This window comes from Macrobrachium nipponense, chromosome 11 (assembly GCF_015104395.2).
Source record: "Macrobrachium nipponense isolate FS-2020 chromosome 11, ASM1510439v2, whole genome shotgun sequence".
In the NCBI taxonomy this organism is placed as follows: Eukaryota; Metazoa; Arthropoda; class Malacostraca; order Decapoda; family Palaemonidae; genus Macrobrachium; species Macrobrachium nipponense.
Window position 1 is genome coordinate 4,731,943 of NC_061087.1, and position 22,199 is coordinate 4,754,141.

The following is a 22,199-nucleotide window of genomic DNA, read 5'->3' on the forward strand; positions in this document are numbered from 1 at the left end:
TACATATAAAACATATATGTATTTCAATTTTGAAAACCTAAATTGAAATAACTTTTATTGAGTTACTAAACGTTTTATGGAAGCATGCAATCTGCAACATTAATCATGCCCCGTGTTCATTCAGATGTACAATTTGTTATTTTTATTAATTTTTTTATCTATTATATTTTTCAATTTCTTTCGTAGGTCTACCTTTTAGTTACTGTTTCGGCAAGCTCGGAATGCAGAAATTTAATTGAAATTATCGTACATCGACAAGGTTCTTTTTCTGGGGGGAGGGGGGTGATCATAGGGTGGGGTTGGTAGTATTTTTTTATTACCTTCCTTTTCCGCTGGAAAGCTCAGTAGAGTAATTATAGTTCCAGTCTAATGGCATGAGTATCAAAGTGAATAGACGAACAGTCCCATCGTATGATTACTTACCTGGATTGTCATTTTTAATCATTTCCTCATTACATATTCCAAACTTCCGCAAATGAAAAAAGAAAGGGAAAGTAAAACTCGAATGATCAATCTCTCTCTCTCTCTCTCTCTCTCTCTCTCTCTCTCATGCGGAAGGTGCAAATATTCTCACGACCACTGACTAAAAGACATTTATAAATTTTAAGAAATCAAGAAACTTATTATTAAATTTCTACGATCGATTTTAAATACTAAAAGTGTATGTCGACCCTTGGTAGGAACATCAAAAATTTACTCTCTCTCTCTCTCTCTCTCTCTCTCTCTCTCTCTCTCTCTCTCTCTCTGAAACTTTGCTTGCTGACTTCATAAAATGCGGGAAAGCAATTACATTAAGATCGCTCACTTACATCGTTCACTTAATTGTCAATTTATCTTTACACAATCATTAATTCAAGAGTAATATCAACAATGTATCATATGCATCAGCGTAATTGCGCTCCCTGTAATTACTTACGAACTAGTTTTTATTTTACAGGTTTTTAACGGTTTCACATATATTTAACCGTAAACGTTCCAAAGTATAAAATCTCTCTCCATATATATTATAAGAAATACTTTCATTTGACGTATTTAAAATAATTAAATCGCCATATTAATTACGCCGTCAATTCAACCTTGAATGTCTTTATTTTCAACTGAGTGGCGAAGGTAACATTTTAAATATTATGTTGTTAATTTGCGAAGTAGTCTCGGTCCAGAAATCAATATTGGTTAATCAAGACATTTACACACACACACACACACACACACACACACACACACATATATATATATATATATATATATATAATATATATATATATATGTATGATGTATGTGTGTATATATATATATATATATATATATATATATATATGCTGGGGTGACCTGTGAAACAGCTTAACTGTGGATGGACACTCTTAGTATGAATACCGCCTTTTCTGTATCATTTCTCATTCATTATACCTACCTGAAGAGGGAGACAGCAGTCTTTGAAATATAGTATTACTATCTATAATTTGGCATTTATGGGCTCCTTATATATATATATATATATATATATATATATATATATATATATATATATATATATATATATATCACAAATTATCACACAACTTCCCTGTGTACTATATATACTCATGCTTCTCGTGTAGGCCCATCAGTAATCGGTATCTGAAGATGACTGTACTATGTTTTCGAAAGCTTGTACTTTGGAAATTGAAGAATCTGGAATCTAAACCATCCCGTCTTATTGGGGACTATTACGAGTAGTATAAATATTTATATATATATATATATATATATATATATATATATATATAATGATAGTGTGTGTGTGTGCGTGTGCGTGTGGTTTGCAGCTCCAGCGCCTTGATAAAAAAAGGACCATATAAACATTGATTAACATTCATCACAAACCGACAGCGTCTGAAGAGCGCACTGTCTAAAGAAAAACCAAGAAATTTTACGACATCGCAAAGAAGAAAATGAAAAGAGTAGACCCACGTATAAACAAACTAAGACAGAAGACGAGACGTTTGAATGGCTACATGTCTAACAAAATACTGTAGAGGGGGTGAGGGAGGGAAGGAGACAAACAGAAAGAGGCAAAAGAGAAAGATATGACTGGAGTTGATGTGGGGAAGGGGGAGAAGGGGGGGGGGGGGGGGGGGGGGGGGGGGGGAGGGGGGGGGGGGGAGGGGGACCGGGTATAGCAGGAGAAGGTGGATGGGTGCCATGCGTAATGCCTAGTTCAAGTTTATGGCTAAACCATCCATTTTATTACCAATCTTGCTCCGGAACCCGATATTAGTTTTTAGGCCTTGTATTGCCGGTACAGGAGCAATATCGTTTCTCTCGAAGAATACTATCATACACCTGGCTGACAATAGTCACCAGAGTTCCAGGGGAAAATATTTATATATAAAAGAATAAAGTTACGTGATTTTTTTCTTTTTTGTGCAGAATAATTGAAAATATATCTTTTCAATCTTCCTGATTGTCCGTCTTTGCCTTTTTAACCTTCAGTGTTTTATATCCATCGAGTTTTTTCCCGTTTGTGAATAACTTATCCAGTTGTATAATGATGAATGGTAATTTTAAGCGTAACTAATGGAGATACAGAAAAAATATGAGAGAGAGAGAGAGAGAGAGAGAGAGAGAGAGAGAGAGAGAGAGACTGTGTGTGTGTGTGTGGGAGACGATTCTGAGACGCGTTTAACCAACTACTCCTGAGCGATCGACGAAATGATTTCGGTCCTATCACATAAATGATGCATTGTATAACACTTTTGGTGATTTTTTCATTTCTTTCTTTCTTTTCAAGGAAATGAGATGAAGGGAATGGGGTTTCAGTGGGAGGGTGTGGATGGAGAGGTAGACGGAAGAGGGGGGTCGCTGAGCCCCGTTTTTGTGGATATTGTTTTACAAACTTCTTCCTATAGCCAGCAACAGAGGAGATGAAAAATATCCCCCCGTGACTGGCTCGCGAATCTGGCCCTTACAACGCACTTGGCATAAAGGTCGATATTCCATGTCGAGGCGTTTCATTTGGTGCGTTCGTGTCTCATCCACCGCGATATTAGAAAAGGAAAATGGAAAAACTAATTTCGCTTCCACGGAAATTTATATGTTTAGGTTACCCCTTGTATGAGTTTTTGTGGGAAGCAATGCCTAGGAGAACAGATTGCCTGGGCTGCAGGTGTATGTGTATGTATTTGTATGTGTGTGTGCGCTATGTGTTCTAATGGAGGGCGGCGAGGACGACGAAAAGAAGGAAGGAATCCTAAAAGAAAGACATAAAATAATAATATGTAAGGAAGCAAAACGTATGATAAAACCAGTCTTAAAGTCAAACCCATCACAGTGCGACAACAATATATAACTTCGAAATGGTAGAAACGTTTATGAAAGTTCAAGTATATGTTTACCATTTTTAAGCACATAAACGACAAACACACACACTACACTCACACTCAGATTAACACCAGGAGTGGAGGAAATGGAAAAGGAAGGCTTCCTCCGAAGAAGAGTGGGCGGTTGGAGGGAAAGGGGGTGGGGTGGGGGATAGGGTGAGGGAGTTAAGAATGGGCTGCGAGATGATTTCGTTGGAGGATAGGAGGAAGACGTCCTAACCGCCCTCCCTCCCACCAACCGTGGTAAGGAGCTACTTCAAACGTACCTTTTTAAGGATGCCCAGGGACAAGGAAAGTTGTGAATCGTGTGTTTTGTGAATGTGTGAAAAAATGGTTGTTGTCATGTATACATATCTTGACTCATCCTCATACGCCTGTTGCAAATGTGCAAATATTGCCCGCTTGCGCGCACATTAACAAATTCGACTTCCCAGTGAAACACCGGCAACGTTCTATCTTATTAGACATCCAAAAACCTTCGGGCATACACAGCGCTTCAATAAAAAAACGAAAAGAGACCGAAGGCCCCATTAAACATCCGACAGCCAGGCAGCCAGGAAACCAGTCCGTTTTAATGATTCATTAATAACCCATCGTTCCGGTGGTTTTCCCACTGAGACCGTGCATGCAAATACCGAATATCCAAGGAGGGTTTTTCACCGCTTCCGTGAATATAACATAAGAATACAGAAACGAGAACAAATCATGAATATCACTTACTTATAATGTGGCTTAATTTTGTTAACTTTATACTGTTGATTGGAGTATTCATTTTCTTGAAATTCAAACTTTAAAAGAATAAACCGAAAATCAAAATTGTTATAAAGTGAATCCTATCTACTTCTCTGCTCGGTGTTTTCAACTCCATTTAAAGCAAAGCGAACAAGAAACGTGTACAAAAGATATAATATCAGCTGAGTATTAATAGGAAGAGAGCAAGACGTGCAAGATATAGATATAACAAGCATGAATCTCCGGGATGTATGATCTGCAATATCTAGGGAAATCTAAAGGGTTTAGGCAAGATATCAAGGTAGGTTCAATACACAACAGACAAAACAAAAGTACACATGCCTGTGAGGGAGGGTCCCTGTATATATATATATATATATATATATACATATATATATATATCTATATATATATATATATGGACTATATATATATATTATATATATATATATACCTTATCGCTACATACTTGCATAAATGTACATGCCTAAATATAAAACTACGCGAAAACGTGTATGTGTGCGCGCACGTGTGTGTGCGTTTCGAACACAAACATGAAAGGTTCATAACCCCTTGGTTCCTGCACATATGCGATCCGTAGCATTCACAAGATTAATTGCAATGCAGCAGTCACTGAAATACAGTGCCAAAAAGGATATGGGGGTGGGGACCGGGATGGGGAGTGGGTGGAGGCTGGGGGGTAATGTTGATGACACTCTATGTAAAGATGGAGGAGATGGTGAGGAGGCAGAGGAGGTGGAGGAACATGTTTTCCTCTCTTATTGGAATCGAGATGGGAAAGAGGCTGGGAGTTATCCAAACATAAACACACGGAGGAATTGCCTCTTAATGACCTCTTTCAAAAAAAAAAGGAAAAGAAAAAAAAGAGGGGGTGTTTGGGAAATGAAAATATGAGAAGAAACAGATAAAAAGAAGTGAAAAGTGTCTGCAAAAGAGGAAGGAGAGGGAAGTGAAATAAAAAGATTGAATAAAACAGAAAAAATGTTTAAAAGTGGAAAGAATACTACAAGAGTGAGGATAAACAGACAGAATGAGAAGGAAAAACTCGCGTTACTGCCATAAAAATATGAGAGAGAGAGAGAGAGAGAGAGAGAGAGAGGGGGGGAGATTCGTGTCTAATATCGCACACACTGTTGCAAGCTCTGTCGCAGGCCGCACACACAACATGACGGCGTCCGGATATTATTGCAAATCTTCCCCCAGAGCCGCTCGATTGCCTTCCCTGCAGTTTATTGCAATGTCGACGCCCCCTCTCTCCCTCCCTCCCTTCCCTTCCACGTTTTCCCTTCACTCTCCTAGTCCCCCCTCGTACTACTCCTCCTACTCCAGTTCCTCCTCCTCCTCCCATCTCTTTCCAATGGTCCTTCCCCTTAACCTTCTCCTTCCCCTCCAAGCCCCCTTAGAACCGCCACCCATGGAGGGCTTAACACACGCTTAGCCAGATTTATTAATTTAGTGGACAACTTCACTCGTATTCTGCTTTTCCCCTTCGGCGATGGGATTCAATACCATGATTATTTCCAGGTAAAGAATGCAAATTGAAAAGGCCCTACTTCGTATGTATATGTGTACCTCCTGCCTGCCAGCCTGCCTACCCACCTAACTTACCAAGCAGCCACCCGTCCCACCTACAGTACCCACCTACCTACCTACCAGGCAACCTCCCTACCTATCACAGGGGTAGGAATACTCTCTCTGGGAGGCTCTTGTTTCTTGTTCATATTGGAATCACTTGAACACAGTTGAAATCTCTCTCTCTCTCTCTCTCTCTCTCTCTCTCTCTCTCTCTCTCTCTCTCATTTCATGCTTTTTTTTTCTCCTCTCTTTCGGCGACAGGGAGGGGGTGATGGCGTGATGGAACGGTAATCCAGGTAATAAATTCGACGCGTCTCAGGCTTGTTTATTGCCATCCCAACGGTTTCGATTCGTCGTCAGATTTCCATTTTTTTGTTCTTCTTTTTAACTCTAGTAATTCAGCTTAGAATTCAGGGACATATGACTCTCTCTCTCTCTCTCTCTCTCTCTCTCTCTCTCTCTCTCTCTCTCTCTCTCTCGTCTCTCTCTTCTCATCTTCTTCTCTCTCTCTCTCGACCACCTTGAAGTTTGTTTAACAATATACGAAATGGACAGAAGACTTTTGAAAGTATTATTTGGTTTCTGCATCTGTAGATGACCTATGGAATGGAGATGAATGTTTTTCAAACACATTATTTTAGAAGACTAAGGAAAAGTGTCTCAATAGAATATTTCTGTCCGTTGTAAATGAGGTCAATGAATATGTTTAGAATGCAATTGTTCTTAACTATACAGATGAGAACTTGTTTAGGCACTAATGGCAGCTTTTCAGTATGAACTGATAATCACACACACACACACACACACAACACACACACACACACACACACACACATATATATATATATATATATTATATATATATATATATATATAGATATATATATATATAATATATAGGTATATATTATATTGAATATATATATATTGCAATTTTTTGCAATGTTTTTTTACATAAAAAATATTCCTAAAAGCATACTAGTTCAAATAAAGAACTATAAATCGGTATGTGTTGACATATTAATAGTTGACATTACTACTCCCAAATACTTTCGTTAGTAAATTTGGAGGGATGCATACCTGTTTTTAACTTGACTCTTCTCGCACGTTCTCAGATTCCCTCGCTTAGTTGGGGTTCTTTTATTCCTTTTAATATCTGTTCATTTCCAGTATCTCCGCAGTAATAAACATTCAACTGTGTTAAGCAGTTTGAGAAATCAGAAAAATAATGTTTCAAATCGCACATGATACATACGAGCAATAGATAACTGTTTTCTTCCATGCAGAAAATAGACCAAGCTGTAGTTCATAAACTCTCTCTCTCTCTCTCTCTCTCTCTCTCTCTCTCTCTCTCTCTGGATTATTCTCCATCTTACTGTACTCTTCTGCGTTCTATCATCAGATCCGAAAAGTATCAAGTTTGTTACAGAAACCTGTGTTTAGCCTCTTGGGGTGGGCAATCTGACCCGCCCTCCCCACCCATTATAAAAGCGCAGAATGAAATCAGAAACAGCAATCAAGCCACATCCATGGAGAAGGAAACTCCAGATCATAACAGTAAAAACATTCTCTCTCTCTCTCTCTCTCTCTCTCTCTCTCTCTCTCTCTCGATTGGTAAGAGATGACGCAGAGCATAGAGTAAGCCTATAGATCACCAGTAATGATACCTAAATTTACCGGTTTTGTACGCGATTTGATACCGACTCTTTTGCATATCTCAGCAGGATGTCTTGGTGGGATGTGGAAGCGGCGTTGGCGATGGACGTGGAGGGGAAGGAATCACAGAGAGAGAGAGAGAGAGAGAGAGAGAGAGAGAGAGAGAGAGAGAGAGAGGCTTAAAATAAAGATAAAGAAAAATCAACAGAATATTCTAATGTGGCTCTTGTTGTTGAAGCCGATGCTTGTGAATGTATTTCAAACGAGGGCAAGAGAAAATTCTGGCAATCTTTTGCGTTTGCTATTCCTTTTTTTATTTCATAGTGAATAATATTAAGCGTTAGCCTTTGCATTACACAGATCCATCGAATATTTTTAATAAATCCTTACTGTGAGGTACACATAAACGAACAAACACAATTCGTTCTGGTAAGTCAGTAAAAAAAATAAAGATAAACACGAGAGCTTTAAACAGAAACAAGAACAGAGAGAACCTTCTATCGTTCTGGAAAGCAATCAGTCGGATTCGTGCAAGGAAGCAGGCATGCAAAGCAAGTTCTACAACGGGAACAAGTTTCTAGTTTTCTAATTGCTTGTAAAAATCGGATACAACTTTACCAGTAAACAATTGACCCCCGAAAAGTAAATTCCACAGAAATGGTCAAGTCGTATGGGAATTCCTGCTCCTTGGCTCAAGGCAGATTAAATTCTCTCTCTCTCTCTCTCTCTCTCTCTCTCTCTCTCTCTCTCTCTCTCTCTCTCTCTCTCTCCACACATCTTATTTCAATCGTAATCTGTATTGTTTCTCTTGTTTTTACGTTAAAGCTGAAAAGGATCTGGGTGATATCTATGTCAAATTTGAGTCTTTCATTTGTGGCGGAATTTATAGCTATACGACAGAAGGAAAACCAAAACTTAAGGGATATTTTTAGATAGTGTGAGGTACTTTTAGAAAGATTTTGCATTCATACACAAATAAGAACATAATTATTGAAATTAGGAAACTTAACTACCATATTTTTTTGGCGTTAAGGGGCTGAAAATGCTCGCCACTTAAGGGTAAACACTAAGCGCGCGCGCGCGCCACACACACACACACACACACACACACACACACAAAGAAAAACACACACACAAAAAGACATGTTTGAAAGACGAGAATTTCCCTAATAGTGATAACTGTCGCAAATATTATTCAGCTTTCTGTTTGATAGTGATTACGTACCAAATAAGCACAACAGTGGGATAAGAAGAAAAGTATGTTTCATCTGTGTGTGTGTTTTTTTTTTTTATGCAAACTGTATCGACGAAACAACATTTTTCGTTACACTGAAAAATGCTCAAGATTAATCCAGAAATGCCTCAGCGCTTCAAGGAGCGTGAGCGGAATGTCATCTGCTGAGCGACGGAGGACTTTATTGCCGAGCCGTAAAGTCCACCTGATATTGACACTACGGGTGAGGAAGCAAGCATGAATTCAGCCAGGTAAGAATGCAAAGAGTTCGCCTTACAAAACACAATAAGGAAATAAGAATGTTAAGTCTGGCTGAATTACATTGTTTACATGCACGAGAATGAAGACAAGAATGAATTGATAAAAATTAAGGTGCTAAAACTTTCCATTTGAGAGGAAGATTATTTGCGTTTGACAGATTATATGAAAGATGACTATGACAGTCCAGTGAAAGAACTCTTTCGTAACTCCTCTTTCGCAAAAATAAATTGGCGCTCCGCCTGGGGTGTAAAATGAGTCCCGAATTTCATACAGTGCAAAAGAAAGAGACAATCTCATAAACAACAGACATCAGCCATTAAACACAACGGCAAGCAAGAAGACCAGCTATATATACACCAAAAAAAAAAAAAGAATAAAAAAAGGAAACAGGAACAAGGAACAGGCCTTGTGAGAGAGAAAGGACACGACGACAGAAAGTAAGTAGATGCTCTAGAAAAAACCAAGCCACGTAACCAGTCTCTAACAGGTAAAAAGACAGGCCAGTGCAAGAGCAGGAAAGTAATGGAATACGTTACTAACATGCAAGCAACAACATTGGAATTTTGTCGTTGAACATGGCAGAAGACGTGGGCATTGAACAAGAAATGATTAAGAGACTATTTTCTCTTTACTACAGACAGACATCCGCTAGTACTGCAATATTCTTCTTAAAAAGAGGAATTGACGGTTTACCTCATTCTTTAGCCAACATGAGCAAGTTCACAAATAAACAACGCATAGCTACATTCACGCCTACCAAAAACAAGTACAGGTTAACTTGACAGAGAGAGAGAGAGAGAAAACAATCCAAGTTTTGATGAATACTTATTCTTTTTCAAGTAATGGTAAGAATTGGGTTCCTATCAAAAAATTAAGATGCTGGTGAACAGATGTCACAAAAAGAACGGAGAACTTGTCTTACTTAGTTAAGGGAAATGCAAAAGTAGATTATTTTCGAATAGCCTTGACCAAGGTTACATACAACTGAGAGTGGGACTAGCCAGCAAGCAGCGTTAAACCTAGAAACTGTTTATATTATTGGTTAACGATTCAATATCGCTTTACACAACCTCTTATTTGATGCTATCCGCTCCCCTCTCTTCCTCCTCCTCCTGCTCCTCCTCCTCCACCCTCCCTATCCGTCCAACCACCTACTCCACCCTCCCTTTCGGTCCAGCCGCCCCTTCCCCCCCGCCCCCCCCCTCCTCTCTCTCTCTCTCTCCTCTCTCTCTCTCTCTCTCTCTCTCTCTCTCTCTCACCAAATAACAACTGGGCAAGGAGGCGAGAGTATTGTTAGGGCTATGGCGGTGCTTCACCTACAGGCATCAAAACAACAGTTGTGGAGGCAATGAAACTTTTTATTTTTAAAGAAAGTGTTATTGGATTCCCCGTATTCCATTTCTCTTATCCATCAATAAAGAAAGAAAACAAAGTCATTTGTATGAGGTCATTCTCATCACTCTTAAAAGAAAAACCGAACTATTAATAGCTTTCATTTCAGTCCACAGGTGGGGCACTTTATTGCCACCCGTTCGGTCTCTTGGCTGTCACAGACTACAGTTGTGAAGTGTATTTTTCCTTTATGAGAAACCCAATGCGGAGTCATTTTCCAGTCACCCCATGTTTCATTTCCTCGTAATAGCTCGTTTCTTTTATTATCATTGCATAATTTCCTATTCATAATTTACGCGACGTACATTTGTACCTTTAAACGAGTATTACCTAGTTATCGTGGCACACATAATGGAAATGAAGAAATGAGAGAGAGAGAGAGAGAGAGAGAGAGAGAGAGAGAGACACAGAAGGTAATACACCCGCTTAATATTGCAAGTTTAATATCGCGTCGGTAGTGGACAGTGAGGCTGGGCTTGTGGGGGGCTTTATTTAAACTCACGCAAGCTGATGGACGTCGGGGGAGTAAGGAAGGAAGGGGGAAGGGGAAGGGGATGGGGGGGGACAAGGAGGAGGGGAGGGGGTGGGGGAAGGGGGGAGGAACAGTCCTAATATCACGGAGGTGTACAACGACGATCAACTGAAGAGCTAATACCACATTCCTGAAACATCTCCTGGGTAGGTATGCAAGCCATTACTAGATATTAGGAGTAGAAGGCCTTCCTCTTCCCCCTCCGTTCTCTCTCTCTCTCTCTCTCTCTCTCTCTCTCTCTCTCTCTCTCTCTCTGTTATATTTCTCTACAAAGGTTAACTAACTGAAATAACTAGTTAAAACTCGAAACTACGTTGGAGAGAAGAGAGAGAGAGAGAGAGAGAGAGAGAGAGAGAGAGAGAGAGAGAGAGACTGCAAATCCAGACATTCATCTTAAAGGCTAATGAAAAGAATGAAGGGGTAGAGACTACAATGAAGTCGTGTTCTCAACAGATAGGAAGAGTGCAAGAGAATAAAGACGATTTAATAAACTTCCTTTGCTTTATTTTGGAGAGTGAAAGAGAACAAATGCCTTAGGAAACGTTACTAATAAAAATAAAATATTTAAGCCCAGAAATAACGCAGAACAAACGCCATAATCGTAAGGTCTTCTGACAATTTACAGACGCTTAGTGACTCGATATTGTGAAATGCTATTACTTTTGACGTTCCTTTTGAACGAACAGCCTTTTAGCTAAGACTGAAAAGAGTGGCGGACAAATCTGTGTGGAAAATACAACTTGACATAAAGTGAAAAACATTAAAAACAATGTAACTTTTTCTCTTACTTTTTAGCAGACCAGTGTGACCTCAACAGAGCCAGTGTCAGAAGCTAATTAAATGTAGCTGTGTATTATCTCGATTTTACAGATGATATATTATTACTCACAAGTTGTCAAATATGGTTTAGAAAAAATGGTAAAGTAGATTGTTTCATAATTCATCATTACGAATAATGATAATGATTTTATGTCTCCATCATACGCTGTTTCCATTAGATGTAAACCACACGAGAATTTGAAGTAAGAAAATCCATCACATGGGCTTCTTACCACTGCGTATTTCATAGCTTCTAAATCTCAAGAGCAAAAGGGTTTCAGATCTCGCACTGTTCTCAAGGCGGTAGGCTAATTGATTGATTGCATTTGCTTTATTCACGTTTATTGGCTAGAAAGTCAATTAAGAGATTAATTAAAATCTGATTTTGTACTGAAATGTTGTGATGTGTGATTTTTCCATGATGTTTAATAATATAATAAAGGCATATATCACTAGAATTACCTCTTTATCTTCAAAACTCTGACTATATCCATGTTTAAGTACTAGAGAGAGAGAGAGAGAGAGAGAGAGAGAGAGAGAGAGAGAGAGAGAGATCAAACAAGGGAATCAGAAAAAAAAGGGAAAAGTTTTACCTGAAGCATGTTATGAATCTTTTGGAAGTAAAGATAAATAAATAATTTACCCATGTTTATCCACATACACGCACGCTCGAATTGTTTGTACAAGAGAAGAATAAGTGTGTAGGTCTATTCGTGTGTGTGTGTGTGTGTACGTGGGTGAATCTCCAGCCGTATACACAGACCCTCCCCTGGATATTAGTAGTTCAAATACAGTCGGGCGCAGAACATATGTTTATATTAGAGCGATATTTGATGACATTATAATTATCTGTTAAATGTATAACAAATATTAGCGAGGAGTGAGTAATCAAATGTTCTGTGTATTTTTGCATCATTTAGAACGGCTGGCCGGCATGTCATTATTTGATACCATTAGAATTAAACTGCTCACTAGATTTCATAAAAAAATAACACCAATTTTTATTTCAACGCAGTCACAGTGAATTCATTGCGCGGCCTGTTTATTTCGCAAAATCACTACGACACTATTTGTGGGAGAGAGAGAGGGAGGGAGGAAGGGGGAAGAAGCAACGCAGGTAGGAGGAGGAGGAGGAGGAGGTGGGGAGGAGGCGGCCATTTCAAAATCGAGTAACAGCAAATTCACTGCATAGTTTATCCCACGAAATCACTACGACATTATTTGACGCCATTTTAAAATCGCGGCACATGCCATATAAATATATATGTATATATACGAACATTCAATCACTGGGCTTTATTGCATGTTCGTTTTACACAAATGACGGCATTATTTCGCACCATTACGATCCCGGCCATAACAGATGGAAGCTTTTTCGACACCTCTCCGAGCTCTCTACCCGGCCCCCCCCCCCTCCCCTCCCTTCCTCCGTTCCATGGTCACCATAATCCCTCCAACAGTCCTACTATCAATAAGGCCGTATCTCCCCTTCCCCTTATTTATCATCTTTCACTAACACCTCTCTTCTCATATTGCTTTCCCCTCCCTTCTCCCTCCCACCCCAAACCTTCTTCAGATCCCCCACCTCCCCGTCACTCTCCTCCACATATACATCGACTTTATTTGTTTTTCATAATGAACGTCCACGCACGTTAATTAATGCATAAGGTAATGCAAATATAATCAAGTAGAACGAGTAGGAATTGAGCTTATTAAAGCTAAACAAACATTTGCTACGAAATATGCATTCAATATTTTCCTAAGATATTTAATTCACGCGAATTATACAGCGAGAGAAAAAAATTACTTAATTAAAATCTTGATGTTTATATTACTAATGCATGAATTCACCGAGTTGACGAAAATCGATCTGGGACGGTGAGGTCTCTCCAAAGGACTCCCTGAATGTGTTTATGGATCTTGGATAAAGAAAACGGTTCCGTCTGTATCTGACGAAGAAGATGAAACATGCTCTAATAAGGGGATTTTGATTTGACTAGGAAAAAGAGAGGTGGTTCCAAATATTTTACGCACTTAGGCCCGGTTCTTTTACGCAACAATAAAATACGATTCTAACGTCTAATGATATTGTCAATTCATGTTTTCATTCTACTTATGTCATGCATTTTGATTATGACTATTACGTTTGAATGACATACCTTTTGACATATGAAAAAATAGTGTTTTCATGACACACTTAAAGTAGAAAACAGCGAAAACTTTGTTGCGTTTCAACAAACTAAAGTATGTCTAAAGTCTTTCCAAGATGGATACGATATGAAGACGAAAGGGAGTGTTGAAATTGGAGTGACTACTTGGAATACTCGTAAAATGACAATCTGTAAATCAAGTAAAATGTTGGAAAAAGAAGGTGGAAGGTTGACAGTGGAATGGTCATTTGCAAAACATGTAATACTTACAAAGTGGGAAACCTTAAAAATTTTCTGAAAGGTTACTGATGAAAAAACCGACATCAAAGGAAGAATCTCACACATGGCCAAGAGGAAAAATGGCAAGGTTGTTAAAAGCTAGAAGAGAACCTAAATAAACCAAACCATTTCGCCAGACATAAATAAACTGGGATCAAACTCAAGACGAGCAACTGGAAAAATGAACTTCGAAAAGATAATAATACAACCGCGAAACTAAATAGGACGAGGGAGTGCCGATGAAAATAATTGGAAACAAGAATAAAAGACGCAAATAAAAATGAAGTAAAAATAATGAAGGAAATATGTGATTCGGATTTTTTTATATTATTATTATTATACTCCAGCAGCCTAAGAAGACTGGGGTGTTAAAAGTGTCGGGTCCGCTGACCTCGGATGTACAAGATACCAAAATTGACGGAATTGCCAATTAACTCAAATGGGTTTTCTGCAAAACGCTTCGGAAGAGCCGAAAACATTGCCTTTGGAAGACGGAACAGTTCTTCTCTTCAATAAAATAAAAAACATTGCAGCGGATAGAAAATAACATTTGCTTTTGTAACGCTAGTAGATTTACACCACCAATCAACCGACATCCAGAAACGAAATGGTCGTTCTCTTGACTCCACAAATTCTCCCTTTTCAGTCTTTTAGTGCAAACTATTCGTAAAAAGGAAATAAAAAGTTGATTGCTCTCTTTGAGAGCAGGTGCGAGGTCTATCAACACCTGAACTCATTGGCTCGAGGTGTGTATAATGGATCCTGTGAATCATCTTCGTTCATCAGTTGAAATCATCCCGCGGGTGATGAATAGGTCTATCCAATCAAGGGTTCTGACATTACCGATTCATATAAGTAATCTTTACTTTTTTTATTTTCTTTCTTTAATAGAGAATTTGGGAGGGAGAGACACGTGCGGATAACGAGGAGGGGGGAGGGGGGTAATGGGTGAAGGCAACGAGGGAGTTGGGACTGAGGGAGGGGAGGGGGCGGGCGTGGGCGGGGAGAGGGGGAGTGTCAGATGCCACATGAACTAACTACTGCTCGAACTCAATTAAACTGAGCTACATTACAAACTTTGTCAATTTATCAAAACAATAAAATACATGTTTTTTGAAACTACGATAAACAAGGATTTAATTAAAGCGACTCCCAACCATATATACCCAGTGCAAATAGTCTTCCATTAATTATTCAAAACTAATTACACCCCAAACATTAATTACTAATCAAGGATTGTTAGAGGAAGCTTATTATTACAAAACGGAATCACAATGACCAACTTATATATTATTAACAACCTTAATCACAAAGGTCGCTTTTAGAATCCAACCGTGCCTGCAGCCATGCCCGCCAGGCCACCATGGACAAAAATCCCTCCCTGACGAGTGGGAGAATGAACCGTAAGCGAAAGTGGCGCAGAGCGCTCTCTTGCCCCGACGTACATAATCTGGGCCGACATGTTTCCAGCGCGAACAATACTCGACTTAATCAAAAGCTCGGGACGAGTGGAGTCATTCGAACCAACCTCGTTAGTGCGAATACGCGACGAATGACTTCGGCAGCCGTGTCCGAAGAACTGCCTGGCCAATGGCATCCGAAAAAGTTGGCTCTGAACGTAGGCCTCCCTCGGTAGACTTCCTTCGAACACCTAGGAGACCCTCTGAAGGGGTCGGCCAGAAGGAGGCGTCGGTGAACGGTGTATTGAATTTTGAATAACATTAATCTTATTTCCCTTCTTCTCTGGAGGGTGATTACACTCTCGGGTGTTATTTACTCTGCAAAGATTAATTAGGATAAAGATCTGGTCTTCAATTACCTAATGTTTACCGGAGCCAAGTTACAAAAAACTCATCAAATAACTACAGCTCTGATGACAACACTCCCGTCCGCCACCGACGCACGAGAGAGAGAGAGAGAGAGAGAGAGAATTCACGGAAAGGAAAAAGCATCGTATAGTATAAATTAAAGTAAGAAACTTAGAAAATATGGAGCGCCAGAGATAAACTACAGAATCGTCATCAAAGAAACAGAAATAAGTCTGAGAAAATAGCAGGAATATCAAAATATTGTTGTCTTTTCATTGGTGTTTTGAACTGTTAAAAATATTTGGGTGATTTCGATAAATAAAAAGATCAGAAAAATCATTATCACAGTTTTTGTATCCGTTTAGCATGCTAGGAAAAAAAACAGACAAACTGTTCAGGGACCAATTTTCATTGGAACCATTGTATCGGACAAAATAAACCATAATAATGACAGACGCAACACGATACGGTAATAAAATTAAACTCTCGCTTTCAAATGGGAACATTCCGTGTATTGGCAGAATGCATAATTCGTCTTAATAATCGGAATGCAATGCGCCTATACATAAGTATGCACATCACCCAATGATCCTATGTATGATATGTAATTGAATCAAAACATAGAACTAATTGGTATAATCCGACACCAACCTCGGTATGATCCATGCCAACGAAATCCAGCCTCTAACGGTTCTCTACACTAGGGTCGAAAAGACAAATCTCACACTGTCATCAGTCGTACCTGAAATGGAAAACTGAAATTAATATAAACGGTGTCATCGGTATTAATATTCTTAATCTCATATGCATCTCTCTTTTGGACACGTAGGGATAAAAGAGGCGATGCGACAATAATGGATAGATAAAACCCAAAATTTATCATGTGTGCGTCAGGCGAAAAGCATTCATTACATGATTGTGTAAGCCCCCCCCCCCCCCCACCCCCCCCCCTCCCCCCACACACTCCAAAAGAAGAAAAAGTTCACAAATGATGAGAATCATAACGGTGAAAACGATGCAAGTTTATATGCTTTTTAAAATAAATTCTGTGGTACAGTTTTATTTAAATTTTTAAAAAGTACTTTTCTTCAAAGAAAAAAAAAAAAAAAGACATTTATGGCGATACTGATGATGATAGCGAAGATGGTGAGCAAGAAACAACACTATCGAATGACATCCATCCAGCAAAACAACATCTCCCATCCATTATCTTTCCTCTTAAGAGCCTCAAAAACACCTGAAATTCAATCGGTTGTCGCTATCGACGATAGCCGACATCATCTTCTCCTGGTAACTTTTTTCTTTTCTTCTCTTCATTTTTCTCCCGACTGTCAATAGTCCTCAAATTCTTTTTTGAACTTGTGTGGCCGAGTGATAATCTAAGTTATTTCTCGGAGATATCTCTCGTTACACCTTCTTAAACCTTGAGGTTAACCGAGTATTTCTCGTCAAAGTCCTCCAGGGGGAGGTGGGACTGTTGGGGAGGGAGGAAGCGGCAGTCTATGAATGTTAACCAGCTGAAGCTGATGATCTTTCTTTAATATCCAAGGCATTGTACTGTAGAAATTTACTTTTAATACTCGAGATACTCGAGGTTCGCGGTAAAGAAGCTCGGACACTCGATACATGTGTACCCAAATAAAATCAATGTTACATTTTTATTCAATTTCTTTCTGCTCTCTGCTGTTTTGTCATGAAACTTCAGGTCGTCTGTCTAGAAAGTCTTCGGTTGAAATTTCCTTTCTTTCGATGATGATTGTAGTAAAATGGAGTTTTACTTTACAATTTAAAAAAAAAGTTTCATGCTACTTCATTGTAACCCCTTGTGCTATTGGTATCTGGGCGAGCGATTAATTATTTTTTAATTTATTTTTTTTTTTTTTTTTTTTTTTTAGAAATGATGCTTTATAACATGAGTTTCCGGCATATGGTATAAGAGCAACAGCAATATCAAAGTATTTTTAAATGATCTATCTGACCGCTCTTCTATAAAATCAAATCGGCTTAGTTTAAATTGCCGTCTTACAATTTTGAAATATTTATATCTCAGTTTACTGCGGTGATCTTACGTTACAACGGAGTACTTTCTTTTGCCAATTTGCGACAAGGCAGCCATTAATTCCTTTTCGTGCCTCTGTGCGACCCGCGGACAAGTGAAGTTGCCCAATGCTATCAGTTACGTACGCTCCTTCTCGATGCCCAAATTTCGTCTCATTTTACTGTTAATGACAACTGAACAATGACTCACTGTAATTGGGCATTCACCTTTTGTGCTTGTATGTTATTTGCACCGACGCCAAGTTGTTATAAATCTCAAGAGATGGCATGGCATTAACAATTAACCTTTTAGCCTTGGAGTATGCTCTCTCTCTCTCTCTCTCTCTGGTCCTCGTCTCTCTCTCCTTCTTCTCTCCTTCTCCTCTCTCTCTCTCTCTCTCTCGACGGAATGACGGAACGAATATGAAAAGAGTGAGTAAAACGGAAAAGGAAAGAGGGAAATAGGTTGAGAGAGCGGAGAGGGGTCAACCTACAGCTGACAGCAGCAGCATCAGCAGCGGTAAGCAGGATGAGGGGAAAAGGAGAAAGGAGGAGGGCAGCAGCAGCAGCAGCAGCACAGCAGCAGGAGCAGCAGCAGCAGCGTGATGAAACGACAGCCCCGTTTGATATTGGGCCACGACGACGACGACGACGAGGAGTAGTAGTAGGAGTAGGAGGAGGAGTAGGAGGAGGAGGAGGAGGAGGATTGAGAGTGAGTCCCGAATAAAGAGGTAGGATCCAATACCGCTCCCTGTCCACCTTCTGATGCTTCTATATTGGCTTTGGTGTCTGGGCTATTCCTCGCATAGCCCCCCTCCGAGGCCGAGGGGTGTTTGCTCCTTAAGGCACGGGTCACTAGGGGACAAATTGGTGCCGGGAGGCAGCCAGAGGCTTAGGCCCTTCCTCCTTCCAATATTAAACACCATCTTCAGCACTTAATCGCATTCCTGTTACGGTCGACTTTTAATATGATTCCAATAGCCTGGCGGGGCAAGGAAGCTAAAGACAACTAATATCTAAGGAATTTCCAATGAGTTTTCCTTCCTACTACTCACTTCCCGCCCCCTTCTTCTCTCCCCCCCCTCCCCTTTCCCACTGCTACACCGTCCGTTCCCCCCTCCCTTCCAGTTTCGGTGATCGAAGACTGCGCAATCGCCCTACTATTCAATGGCTAGCACATGCAGTATACTCCCTCTTAAGAGGGGACAAAAGGGAAACCGGAGGTGGTGTGAAGGGGGGGACAAAGGGGAGGGTTGGGGGTTGGGGGTGGGAGGGAATTTAATCAACATTTCGGATAGCAATGACTCAAGTTTCTTTGGATCACCGCAAGATGCCGTCAACTACCACCTAGGTTTACACAAGTCAAACACCACTTGACATTTTTCTCTTTTAATTTCATTTTCGCCTTTTCGTCCTCACTGACGGAATGAATTCGGCCACATCATTCATGTACGGGGTCTCAGCATTGATGTATAAATTGAAGCTCGATAAGTAATGAGTTAATTTATATGCCGGTATTTTATTAACGGAAAGAGGAGTTGAGCTCAGAAGGTGTGAAGGACCCCGTCCTGCTTTCCGACGTCAACTCGTCTGACATCACATCACGAACGTCAAATTAGATATTATTTCTAAAGAGACACTTACAATGCGGCTTAATTCTATTCTCAAAATCGTGCAGCTGAACATAGCACGGAGATTCTGTCTTATTGGCAGGCTTCTGTTTTAATAAAGTGCAGTCCCATAGGGACGTTTTTTTTGTTTGCATTCATCCATCATCAGGTATTGTTTACAACACGGCAACGACGACTTTTCCCTGGTTAAGATTTTCCTCGAACACTATGTAGTAGTTAGCTTGTTCATTAACTTCCTTTAATGAAATTATTTTAAAACGAGACCTTGTTTAAGTTTTGCGTGACAGATCCAGAAAGTTTTAATTCTGCGATAGGTAATCAGTTTAACGCCGTTTTCCTAAATTCTAATGGAAGCTTATTGTTGTTCTAACGAAAGCATCTCACCATTTCGTCTCCTGATTAGTTGACAAATACAGTTATTTCTATATGGATTTAAAATAATATTGGCTTTTAATTCCAGACGCAGAATGTTTCTAGTGTTGACGTACAAAATTTATCGTGATGGACATTACGAGAGAGAGAGAGAGAGAGAGAGAGAGAGAGAGAGAGAGAGAGAGAGAGAGAGAGAGAGAGAGAGAGAGAGAGAATTGGCTGTGAAGTTTAGAGGAACGAGTTGGGCATCACATAAACCCCCACCACGACTAATAATTGCTAATATATTCCTATACTGTTGTCGACGAACTTGATTTGCATTCATCAAGATTCAATTAAATTAATCGTCCCTTTACCCGTCAATTAATTAAACGCCTTTGACCAGAAAGGGATAGAAAAAATATGTATATGTGAGGTAACATTTAATTCATCAGTGACAATTGTATCTATTCTGCTCCAAGTGGCGTTAAATGACATTATGATAAAGTCTTCCTCAGGAGATCAGTCGTATAAAGGAGAAATATTTTTTCCTTCTGTTTATTTTTGGCGTTTCCAATTAAAATGAAATTATCTCAAAGAGAAGAGAAGAGAAGAGAAGAAAAGGAGGAGAAATGTATGGGGAGAGCTCTTTGGAGGACCTTAAACAGATGCAGAGCGTTTGAAGCGACTAATTCCTTTTATCCAGATAATGAAAAATAAATAACATCTATAACTTTAAACCCACTTTCTCGAGGGGTGTGACTGACTAAACGAGAAGCACAAACAAGCTACAATGATTTGCATGAAATAATGAATCCCTTGCATAAAATACATCAGCGAAGCTGTGACCGAGGGAATCCGCCTTCTCCCAATCTACATGAATTTAATAATCGTTTACGAAACGCTTCGTTTGCATTCGTCCGGAGGTGAAGCACGCACGCACATCGTATACACTACTATATATATATATATATATATTATATATATATATATAATATATATATATATATATTTATATATATATAGTGTATGTGTGTGTGTTTATGTATTAATATGTGTTTCAGCAATATAAAATATCAACTTAAACGCTACTTGATTGAAAACAAAATTTGTATCTATTTGTACACATATTTTAGTGAACATAAACAGGGCGTGCTATTATCCAAAGGAAAAATAAGGACGCCAACTTATTTTTTTTTCTGTGAATGCGGAAGCAAAACCATAAGGATTGGTCAACGCATCCGTTGCTCTTTGTATCTGCCAAAGACTGCGGAACGAGTGAAAGAAATTAAAACTTTATATTCCAAGTTTATTGAATAATAAAACCTCTGACGATCACAAAACGAACCGAGTTTACCACCTAAGTCGCAACGCAACAGGAAAAGGCCGGTGGCAAGCAAACTCAGACAACAACACAAAGGCAATAAAAGACAGGTTATACAAACACATTACTCCTGTAGCAACAACAACAGCAGCAGCAGCAACAACGACATGAGCAAGAACGTGGCGTCAGCATGTACGATACACCGGAAGCGACAACAACAACAACCACAACCAATAAGATTAACAGCAATAACGGGCGTTGAGAGGTTTAGTAAGAACGCCAGCAGAAGCATCGGGCTTAAAACCAGCAGGAACATCATCATCATCAGCAGCAGCAGCAGCTGAAAAAGTCGAGCGGACGCTGGGTGGTCCAGAAAAAGCAGAAGAGCATCGGTAATAAATAACAAGCTTGATCCGGATATTAGGAACTAAAAAAGGAATGACGAAATATAAACGTGAGCCAAGAATCGGATGACCATAAGCAAGAAAAGCAGCAAAAGAATAGGACAAGCTGCACCAGCTTTATAGCAGGAGGGACATTAGCATGATCAGTATAGGTAACACCAGTACCGGAGTCAGGAAGAGGAAGAGAAGGAGGAACTTGAAGAGGACGAGAGGAAGGAGTGAGGGGAAGAGGAGTGAGGTAAGGTGTGAGTGTAATCTATATGTAGATGAAGTTAGATCACACTGCCTTTACACTAGAGTTATGACCTGTGGGTGGGTGTCGTCCTTACTCATTGGTTATGACGGGCACGGATTGTTCTATACCTCAGGCTCCCCCTCCGACCCCTATTGCTCTGCCCCCCCCCCCCTTTCTCTCTCCCTCATCTCTATCTTCTAAGGATCAAAATATCTCCCCCTCCCTTACCTATTTCCTTCATCTTGCTTACTCCCTCGTATCAAGTGATGAGACAAGAGTTGGGAAAATATGAAATGACTGAAGATGATTATGCTTATGGCTCTCTCTCTCTCTCTCTCTCTCTCTCTCTCTCTCTCTCTCTCTCTCTCTCTCTCTGATCCGCAACTTCCTCTCTTGTCA

At 39.7% G+C, this 22,199-nt stretch overlaps 1 protein-coding gene across 6 annotated transcripts in view; it reads right to left on the minus strand.

Annotated features, from left to right (window-relative positions):
- Nucleotides 1-22,199, minus strand: part of LOC135217573 (LIM/homeobox protein Lhx9-like) — a 312,394-nt gene that overhangs the window by 153,080 nt on the left and 137,115 nt on the right. The window contains exon 2 of one of the 6 annotated variants that reach the window (XM_064253631.1): nt 16,470-16,560. The exons of the other annotated variants lie outside the window; for them this stretch is intronic. The gene's annotated coding sequence lies outside the window, so the exon portion shown is untranslated. The remainder of the gene's footprint in view (nt 1-16,469; nt 16,561-22,199) is intronic. 6 annotated transcript variants of the gene reach the window in all.